This window comes from Diaphorina citri, unplaced genomic scaffold (assembly GCF_000475195.1).
Source record: "Diaphorina citri unplaced genomic scaffold, Diaci psyllid genome assembly version 1.1 scaffold1520, whole genome shotgun sequence".
NCBI lineage: Eukaryota > Metazoa > Arthropoda > Insecta > Hemiptera > Psyllidae > Diaphorina > Diaphorina citri.
The window spans coordinates 62,242-73,477 of NW_007378946.1; the positions used below are offsets into that span (position 1 = coordinate 62,242).

The 11,236-nt window shown below is 41.5% G+C and overlaps 1 non-coding gene across 1 annotated transcript; it reads right to left on the reverse strand.

Annotated features, from left to right (window-relative positions):
- Positions 1 to 10,133: 10,133 nt before the first annotated feature.
- On the reverse strand, positions 10,134 to 10,206 carry Trnaa-agc. The gene has a single exon. It is a non-coding gene; the product is annotated as a tRNA-Ala (tRNA).
- Positions 10,207 to 11,236: the final 1,030 nt, after the last annotated feature.

Below are 11,236 nucleotides of genomic sequence, written 5' to 3' on the forward strand. Positions count from 1 at the left end.
TTTCTTTCTTTCAGTTTCGTAAAAATATTTTCCTCTCTCCTGTGACTTTTCTTTCTTAGGTTTGACAGTCTTTGATTCGTAGTACTCCTGAGTGCTTGGACCTGGGCGTGTGTCTTTCATAGAATCGTAAGTGCTCATATTTCTGTCATAATCATAAGCTTCATTCCTATTACTTGTTTTTAAATTTTTTGTAGGATATCTCCCATTCTGATTGTCTGTTTGTCCATTGGATCCCGATGGTGGCATGTTATTTCTAGATGATGAAGGAGCATATCTTTGATGTTGTGCGACACAAGGATCATAGCAAGGTACAAAATCAGTACCTCTGCGTTGGGAACAATTATTCCTATGGGATTCCGAAAGACAAGGTGACGTATCTCTAGTATCTTGCAACTTCTCTGTATTATTGGTGTTCATACCAATGTTAGCATCCCCTTGATTTCGTAAAGTACAGGGTTCATTGCAAGTACCTCTACGTTGGGAATATCTCCGAGGAGATTCTGGAATATTTGAAGTTTCTCTATTATCTTGGAGGATTGCATTATTAGCGGTCATACCATTGTTAGCATCTCCTTGAGGTGATGGTCGAGAACTGTAAGTAGAGTTGCTTGTAGTAGATTCAGACTGCCCAGTACAGTTGCTACAGTTACAATAACACCAATGATTTCCACAGCATGAACACCACGGCATTTTTTTGTCGTCTGATATATTTCCTTCACTGGATGGATTTGCTTCAATCCCACTAAACATGGTATTTGCAGAGTCTGAACCTGAAGAACTTCCTCCGCTTGTTGTTATGGTGTTACTGTCTGTAGTATCTGATCTGCTGTCAGTACTAGTATCTTCTACATGCAGTGGTTTTCCACTATGGGCTGTTGATATAGCGGAGCATACACGTATCTGATGCTCTCCCAAATTCTAAAATGTGTGGCGTGTGGAACACATCTTTCCAACTTTTCTCGAATAGGTATTTTCGTTAGAAAGTAACCTGTTTGATAAGCCGGCCTAGTTGGCTTGGAGGGTAGCTCGTCTGCCTTGTAAGGGCTAGGTCGCGGGTTCGATTTCAGCCTTGCTATTTCTTTAGCAAGGGAAATTTCAGACTGATAGCCTCCCTGTACCCCAGCCCCAGCCAGACTAAGCTGGTCAGTGTCCCCCAGCCAGACACCTTTCAAACTTTGTATGGTATGATTAATACCTACGTCACGCCTACGCCTACCTACGCCATACGCCTACTTACGCCACTTAATTATTCTCTAGCTATAGCCTATAGATAGACAAAAGTACATAATTAATATTCGGCGAGGGTATCACACGTCTACCTGATTCGCAGCTTATTACACATTATACTAATCTTCTTCTCTTTTTTCTCCTCCTACGCCTCTTCCCCCGCCATTCCTCCTACTTTTCTTCCTCCTTCTTCTTCTCCTCTTCCGAGTCTTTCGTTTTATTGTTAAGTGTCATTCTCGAATATCTATTCTGATGTTGTGATCTTCCGTGTTTGTACTTTGTTTCAAAATTAACCAAGTCTTTCGTTTTATTGTTAAGTGTCATTCTCGAATATCTATTCTGCTGTTGTGATCTTCCGTGTTTGTACTTTGTTTCAAAATTAACCCTCTTTTGCTCTTGATCAACCTTTGGTGTTGTTTTTGTGTTAGGATTTTTGTCACGCTGCTCTGTGTTTGTTAACTTGTTACAAATGATCTGGCCTAGTTTGTTTTTTCCGGTTTTGTTTAGATGTAAATTGTCATTGCTATAGTCATTAGTGTTTAATATCTTGGTTGGATCTACAATAAAAACAGGCTTGTCTTTAAAGAAGTGAACCAATTGAGCATTAAAATCTTTGATGTGTGTGTTGATATTGCAAGTATTTTTCCTTAGTGGAACTAGAACAACCCCTATCTTACAATGTTTGTTTTTATCAATAATTTTTACAAATGATTCTTTGATTGACTTCATAGACGTTTTAGAGATGTCATTTGTACCACTGAAAAGTATGATTATGTCCTGATGATTGTGACTTCTTGTTCTAATGTCATTCAATTCAGCCACTTTGGAACCTGGTTTGAAATAAGATTTCACATCATATTGTGCTGGAAGTTTGGATGCCAGAACAGTGTCCATGCTCCTCACGTGACTGTCACCTATGATAGTGAGTTGTATACGGCTAGGTCCGGCCTTACACTGCTGAGGTTGTGAATGAGGTGTCGGAACTGGTTGACTTAGGCCCTCTGGTCTCAATGACATTGTTTCATTGTCCTTTGATTTCTTCTTCAACTTGTCGAGCTCCTTCTTGTCAACTTCCCATCCTGCTTCCAGTGTTGATATGGTTGTCATTAGTTGTTTTGATACATTAGATACATGCTCCAATTCTGCTAACAGTGATTCGATTTGTGTCGAATTTGATTGTTCCATATTCGTTTTTTCTAAGGTTGCAGCTTTTGTCTTGAGCTCTTTAATTTCATTTTCTTGTCTGAGTATGACTCTTTCCTTTTCAAGTATTTTTTCAATTAGCGAGTCTTTCAATTTATTCATTTCTTCATATCTAATTTTGTAAATATTAGTATCCACGGTGTCACTATTTTCATCATTAACTTCCGAGTTCTGCACTTCAGGGTTAATGATTGACTTGAATGCTTCATTATTGATGGTTTGATTGGGGTGATTGGTATTGGCATTGGCGCCTCGTGTCAGGTGTAACTGATCTATGTCAAGTACAGTTTTGTATGCTTCAATATTGTTTGTTTTATTCATCTGAATCATCGCTTTTTGCTGATTTGCGAGGGCGGTGCTGATTTCATTGTAGACATACTCTTCCGCCGTATTGTCACTTGGCTTGTCTCTAGTGGTAATGGGCGTGGATGTGACTTTCTTCCCAGGTACTGAATTGCTTCTATTGGTTTTAGGTGATGGCGAATTCACCGAGTGATTGTCGTGCATTCCAGATTTGCCCAATACCGTGCGTCTTTCCTTATCCACCTTGATCTTCATCGGACAGCGGATTTCATGACATTTGTAGATAAGGTTTCCATTTGTAGGATTACTGTAAATAAACTTTACATCTTTGTACATTAAATAGTGAGACTTTGTACCTTCAGTTACCATATGCAAATCGCTTGATTCCGATCCATTTAGATCGTCCATGTTTGTCCTGATGTCAAGATATTGTTAGGAAACTTTCGTCCAGAGCCGCCAGAACTAATTAAAATTGATCATCATATGATCAGTTTGTCAGTATTGTTGGTCTCCGTTAGATGGAGTGTGTCAATTATTATGTATACGGCTAGTTGAACGAACGAACCGAGATCTAAGTTTTGTTGTTGATCAGGTGTTGGTGTTGTTGATGGTGTTGGTGTTGTTGATGGTGGTGTTGTTGTTGGTGGTGGTGTTGTTGTTGTTGTTGTTGTTGTTGCTGCTGCTCCTGTTGTTGCTAACGTCTTCGACAAGCACGTTCATCAAACTATGTCGAAGCCTTTTTTTTTTCAAGAGGTTTGATAGAGGAAACCGTAACTGCTAAGGTCTTATCATCCCGAAAGCGAAGAGAGAAGGAAGACAGGACAGGAGAACACCAGCCGTCCCGAGAACGAACAGTATCCTTTTTGGATGAAATCTGCCCCGGGCGGGAATCGAACCCACCGCCTGGCGCTTAAAAGGCCGACGCGCTACCAACCAAGTTAACTAGGCTGGCAAGGCCAAGGAAAACTGCAGCTTCTTTAGGGCTGCCCCGTAGAGAAGTAGGGAACAGGTTGGTGGGTTTATCTGGACATGCAAACAAGTGGTGGACATCTTGTGGTTCAGCTGAGGTGGGCAGATGGGTCTATTTTTGTTTGATAAGGTGGCGTTCCGATCCTAGCTGCCGGGTCGCGCGACCAAGCTGTGCGACCGCTGCCTACTGCTTCCTATGTATTCTTGTGAAGTACTTTCCGAACCAAGCTGCCTGGTCGCGCGACCCGGCAGCTAAGATCGGAACGCCACCTATAGAGGTTTCAAGTCATTGTTCAACTGCAAAGGTCTTTAGTGAAGGGAAATTTCACCCTCCATTCGATGACTGGCTACTAGTTTGGTAGCCTTCTAAAATGAAATTTCAGGAGCCATTAAAAAATTACATGACCTTTCCAGGGTTTTCCATTACCCTGTTACGTATAGAACCCTGCTATAGGAACCCTATTATCCCAATATCGTTTTAATATTCACACATGCATCCCGCAGGAACCCTTATTTTCCGAACGTTTCCCAATTTCGAGGACATTTAATTTTAATTGGGTAATCCTTTTGTAGTTTCCCCCACGTATGAAATTTTCGTACGTAATTTTCGCCCACTCTTTCTCTGTCTGCTCTCTCTATCTCTTCTCTTTCCCTCTTTCTCTCTCTCTCTCTCTCTCGCTCTCTCTCTCTTCTCTCTCTCGCTCTCTCTCTCTCTCCCTCTCCCTCTCGCTCCCTCCCTCTCCTTCCCTCTCTCTCTCTCTTTCTCTCACTCTCTCTCTCGCTCCCTCTCTCTCTCCTTTCATTATTTTTTCTTTTCTCTACTTCAGACTTCGAGTGCTTTTAAATGAATAAATGAAATCCCATTATTATACACTTCTTATTTACCTATAGTCGGTGGCCTAACGTCAAAAAAGCTGCATTTCGTCAGGAAAGCACCAAATTTGGCATGGACCTTTATTTGGACCATATAGCACTATTATATTGGAATTGGACATGTAAAGTAAGTCATTCCAAGGTAGAAAGCAGGAAAAGGGATTCAATAAACCAAAACTTAAGGCAAGGTTGCAGTTGAAGACAAGAAGCTAAAGTCTGCTAACACAAACTCAAGGCAAGGAAGACAAGGAGGTACTTAAAGTCTGCTAACACAAAGCCTTATATCACCAGATTTATAGCTTTGACACGAAGAAAAGCGATCAATCAAGGAGCTCGAGCTTTAAAAATAGCTTCCGAGTAAAAAATTGAAAGTGAAAAAAAAAGTATAATGTTTCAAGAATTGATAAATTGATTGTAAAAGAGATGGAGGGATAGGAGAGGGAGATGAAATGGGAAGAGATAGAGAAAGAGGACAGGATAGGAGAAAGCCAGCCGTTCCCAGAACAAACCTTATCTTCATAGGACAAAATACGCCCCGGGCGGGAATCGAACCCGCGACCTAGCGCTTCCAAGGCAGACGCATTACCAACCAAGCTTACTCGTCTGGTATTGCTATTCTTACTTGTATTAATTTAGAGTTCAGAATTTGCCAGCCTAGTTAGCTTAGTTGGTAGTACGTCTGCCTTGTAAGCGCTAGGCCGCGGGTTCGATTCCCATCCAGGGCGGATTTTATCCTGATGGGATAATGTTCGTTCTCGGAACGGCTGGCTTTCTCCTATCCTGTCTTCCTTCTCTCTTCGATTTCAGGTTACGCGCCAGTCATAGTACGTTCTAGGAACGGTCATTTACAAACATTGAAATCGGAAACAATTTAATACCTATACAAAGGTACTCGGTGGTGTAGTGGTCAAGGCGCTCGTCTGGTAAACAGGAGGGCGTGGGTTCAATCCCAGCCGAGGTATGGAATTTGAGGAAGAGGGGAAGAGATAGAAGGAAAGACTGTGAGAGAGGGACAGAGAGAAGAAGAGGGAGGGAGAAAGAGGGACAGGGAGAGAGAAGGAAAGACTGTGAGAGAGGGACAGAGAGAAGAAGAGGGAGGGAGAGAGGAGAAAAGACTGTGAGAGAGGGACAGAGAGAAGAAGAGGGAGGGAGGAAGAGGGACAGGGAGAGAAGGAAAGACTGTGAGAGAGGGACAGAGAGAAAAGGAGGGAGGGAGAAAGAAAGAGGGACAGGGAGAGAGAAGGAAAGACTGTGAGAGAGGGGGAAAGAGAGAGAAAGAGAGAGAGAGAGAGAGAGGGAAAGAGAGAAAATAAAGAGATGGAGGGACAGAGAGACACCAAGGAAAGGGAAGGTGAGGTAGAGAGAAAAGAAAGATAAAAGCAGAAAGAAAGAGCGGGAGGGGAAGAGAGCAAGCAAGAGAGAGAGAGAGTTTGATGTGAGAGAAATTGATAAAGGAGAGAGAGAGGAAGGGAGGGAAAAAGAGACAACCAGATCTACATACACAAACTTATAGCAAAAGTATTTTTAAAATTGTACCTTTGGAAAACAATAAAGTGTGGCTGTATGGGTCTATTTTTGACCCATTGCCAAAAAAAAGTATTAAGTTAAAAATTTCAAACTCACTTCGTTTGTTCAATTACCTACATAATATTTTCTAGAGGGAGGTGGTACCTACTTACTTAAGACATAATAATTATGTTTCTAAAGGTAAGTATGTACCTACTTACCACCCTATAGAAAACATACAAAATATTCCACACCAAGCAAACAAGCACACTAAACTCTGAACAGAGAAGGTGGAATACAAAATAACACAAAGGCTCTCCGATTTCAAACAATGTCATACAAAACCCTTGGGTTTAATTTTTCTCCGGGAAATGTCACGGTTCATACGAGTAACGTGAGCTCCGGTACACTTTGAATAACAATATCCTCTGATGGTACGTAACTGGATGGAAAATGATGTGTAGGAACCTACTTGTTTCAATGTTTCACTAATGGAGGTAACTAAATGAAAAATAATTTTGTTGCTTACAAAGGCTACATGATTAGGTACCGCACATAATATTGTTATGTTATCATTCCTGAAAGTAATTTTACAGCTGTGTGCTTCACATTTTGCCTCTGGCAAATATTCCACCTGTGTAGCCCCCATGTTCTAGGGATGCTCTGGGCATTTAGGGGCCCTTCACTACCCTGCAGGAACATTTGGGGACAATTGTCTATAGGGGGTACCTGGCAAAGTTTGTGGGCTGTGGGGGGGGGGGCAAAGAAACACATGAATATGCCACTGTATTTTGCAAAAGAAAAAAAAAATTGATATCACAATAACCAAGTATTTCAATCATTGTGCAAGGTTTCAGAAGGTTTACCTACATAACTGAGGTAACATAATGACATTTACATATCACTTACCCAGCCTTCCAAAGCTCATACTCAGTCTTTTCTTGATTTTCTGCACACGGCTGAGAGCACCTCCTTTTTTCTCTCTCATGGTGAAGCCTGCAATCAAAGAAATAGTCAAATATTCATAAATATGTAGGTATTATGGGCCCGTACAGAAAAAGCCCACGGTAAGTTATGAGTTGAGTAGACAACACCAAGTGGTGCCCTAAAATTGGACACAAACACCTAATGCTTCCAACTCTGCTGGGATGTCCTACCCAGGAAGAACCACATTTGCATCACTTCAGATCACATGCCTGCCACCTACACTCAGGCCATCAGAATATGTCTGGGAGAAAAAGCTTGAGACCTAGGTCTGTTAGGTGGTCTGAGTGTGAGTGGCTGCCCTTATATTCTTACCAATGCCTAAAAACGTTGGTCAGAAAATTTCTGCCCTACCTGGGATTTGAACCCAGCACCTCCAACTTGAGAGTCAGTGCTCTAATCAATCAGCCACAGAAGTGGGCTCAATCATAGACTTCTATAACATTAACCCCACTTTTAGGGTTGTTTGTCCCGACACCTAAGTCTCTGGTGGGCTTTTTCTGTACGGGCCCATAATACCTACATATGTATGAATATTTGACTATTTCTTTGATTGCAGGCTTCACCATGAGAGAGAAAAAAGGAGGTGCTCTCAGCCGTGTGCAGAAAATCAAGAAAAGACTGAGTATGAGCTTTGGAAGGCTGGGTAAGTGATATGTAAATGTCATTATGTTACCTCAGTTATGTAGGTAAACCTTCTGAAACCTTGCACAATGATTGAAATACTTGGTTATTGTGATATCAATTTTTTTTTTCTTTTGCAAAATACAGTGGCATATTCATGTGTTTCTTTGCCCCCCCCCCCACAGCCCACAAACTTTGCCAGGTACCCCCTATAGACAATTGTCCCCAAATGTTCCTGCAGGGTAGTGAAGGGCCCCTAAATGCCCAGAGCATCCCTAGAACATGGGGGCTACACAGGTGGAATATTTGCCAGAGGCAAAATGTGAAGCACACAGCTGTAAAATTACTTTCAGGAATGATAACATAACAATATTATGTGCGGTACCTAATCATGTAGCCTTTGTAAGCAACAAAATTATTTTTATTTAGGTATACTCTTTTCGATTTCGGGACGATAAGACCATAGCAGTTACAGTTCCCTCTGTCAAACCTCTTGAAAAAAAAAAAAAAGATTAAGGTCTGATGCTGCCTTGGTGGTGTAGTGGTCAAGATGCGTGGATTCAATTCCACACGAGTTATGGAATTTTATCCCCAACATTGTTTGACAATTCGACCACAACAATGGTAGTAGGTCAAGTAGTAGCCTACTGCTGGATCAAAGGGACTCTTTTTTTTTTTTAAGAGGTTTGATAGAGGTAACTGTAACTGCCATGGTCTTAACGTCCCGAAATGAGAAATCGAAGAGAGAAGGAAGACAGGATAGGAGAAAGCCAGCCGTTCCGAGAACGAACATTATCCCATCAGGATAAAAATCCGCCCCGGGCGGGAATCGAACCCGCGGCCTAGCGCTTACGAGGCAGACGCACTACCAACTAAGCTAACTAGGCTGGCTAAAGGGACTCTTCAACTGGTTGTTTTTGGAAGATTTTATTAAAATTGTACCCTGGAACCTCTTCCGCATTACTTCAAGGCGCATTCTTTTACATCCACGATTATCCAAGAACGAAAAAGATCGGTCTGAAAATTTCCGCCCTAGCCGGGATTTGAACCCAGCACCTCCAGGTTGAGAGTCAGTGCTCTTGACCGCTCGGCCACAGAGGTGGGCAAGGGACTCTTTAGTTTTATTTTTAAAGAGCTTTATTTTTCTGCTGATGGAACTTACTTACGTCACAACAAGTAAGTAAGTTATGAATATTTGGCGAGACAGATGGCGAGAGCTAGTGAGCTCGTCGCTCGTCCCCAGCAGTTTCCATTTGACTGAACTTTATACAAGATCCCATTAAATTCTGTCTCGTGATGACGTAATGCTAGAAATATAATAGAAATATGGAACAAATAAGTAGAATTAAAAAAATATGAAACAAATTAGTTATGCCCTGCCGTTGAAAAAATGGTAATAATAAATAGATTTTTTTGGCATGCTGCCGTTAAAAATAGGGACCAATAGGAAATTCTGAACTCTTTTTTTTTTTTTAAGAGGTTTGACAGAGGGAACTGTAACTGCTATGGTCTTATCGTCCCGAAATCGAAGAGAGAAGGAAGACTGAAGAAGGAGGAGAAGAAGAAGAAGAAGGAGATATGAAACAAAGATATTATAGGACAGAGAAGGAAAAGAGGAAGAGAAGTGATCAACAAAGACTTTAGGAAAGAAGGGTAGACAGAGGTGGAAGGGGAAGAGAAAAAGGAGGAACTGGAAAGGAGGATGGAGGAGAAGGAGAAGTCGGAGATGAAGAAGGAGGTGGAGATGAAGAAGGAGAAGAAGAACGAAGAAGGAGGTGGAGATGAAGAAGGAGAAGAAGAAGAACGAAGTAGGAGGAGGAGAAGAGGAGGGGGAGGAGGAAGGGCATTAGGAGGAGAGGTAGGAAGAGAAGTACAAAAAAGGAATGGAGGAGAAGAAGAGGAAGAAGTCTTACGAACTAGGTCAATGTTAGAGCTCCACCCCACCTGTTTCCTATTTCACCCCAATTTCCCCGGTTTTCGGGGAGAGAGGGGGTGCATGTGTCTCGTCTTACAAAGTCTTTTGTCGTTACGAGGAATTAAGGAGCAGGCAACCTTGTTTAAGTCTCAAGTGAGATCCATTAAGGATTTAAGGACTCTTTTTCCTTTGTTGGAGTCTTCCTCTTTCCACCTCTCTTCTTCTTCTCATCCTTTTCATATTCTCTCACTCTTGCGGGATTTGCTCTTTGCCTTTCAAGGAAAAAGAAGGAGGAGGAGAAGAAGAAGGAGGAGAAGAAATAAATAAAGAAAGAAAAAGATAGCTTTTGTTAAATGTAGATTTTTCATTAAACATATAAAAGACAAAAATATCTCCCAAAAATGTTTCTTTGGAGGTTCTCTCGCTTACTCCTCTCTTTACCTACCTATCAATTTATCGAAATAGATAGGTACCTATTTTATCAGACTTTGGTCGGGGCAAAAGACCTCTTGAAGAACAAAAAAATGTTTGGAGGTGCGGGGCATCGATCCCCGTACCTCTCGCATGCTAAGCGAGCGCTCTACCATCTGAGCTACACCCCCTATTGATATGTACGGTGAAGTTTAGTGTTTATAAAGTGGATAATATTTAGTGGTAGTATTGATAAGAGGTAGTTCCAGTTCGACACCCGTATGAGACAGAATAGATACTATTAAGGTCATCTAGTGATAACAAAACCTCTGGCTAAAGTTTCTGAACCAGTTTGAGATTTAATTGGAACTTTGGCTGTTCTCTCAGAAAGGACGGAATGTGTAGCTGTGATGGCTTGACCAATTTTGATAAGATCGGAATAAAAAATACATAATTTAAATAGCCAGCCTAGTTAGCTTGGTTGGTAGAGCGTCTACGTTGCAAGCGCTAGGTCGCGTGTTCGATTTTATCCTGAACGGATAATGTTCGTTCTCGTAACGGCTGGCTTTCTCCTATCCTGTCTTCCTTCGCTTTCGGGACGATAAGACCTTAGTAGTTACTGTTCCCTCTATCAAACATCTTTAAAAAGAGTCAGGTGTCATTCACCCTTTTTGGGCCATTTTGACAATTGAACCATTGGGCAATCCAGCCTTCCGAGATGACCGAGATTCTTTGCCACGAACTCCCTTGAAAAGGATCATGGGAGGTACGATCTGACCTACTGCACTCACACATGCTACAATGGTCTATCAAACTCGTATTTTTACTTTTTGCACTCGAGCTTAGAATGTTCAGCCAGAAGTTACCTATTTGAAATGATCGTGCCTGGGCTGGGATTGAACCCACGTCCTCCCGATTGGCAAGCGAGCGTCTTGACCACTACACCACCGAGACAATACACTATTTAGAGTATTTTAGAGGAAGGAGAGAGCAATACTCTTATCAGAACATGGTAAAGTGAAGCATTGTATTTTATGAAGTTAGGCAATAGATTTTTTTACCTAGGTAGCATGTTTTTTTTTTTTTTTTTTTAATGCACTCCTATCAAGCCTCATAATAAATTATAAACGTGTACATTGGTGATCTAAATTGAGCTTTATTTATCTACGGAGGTTCCTCGTCGGTTGTTAGAAAATGAGATTAAAACGTATTTAGGGGAGC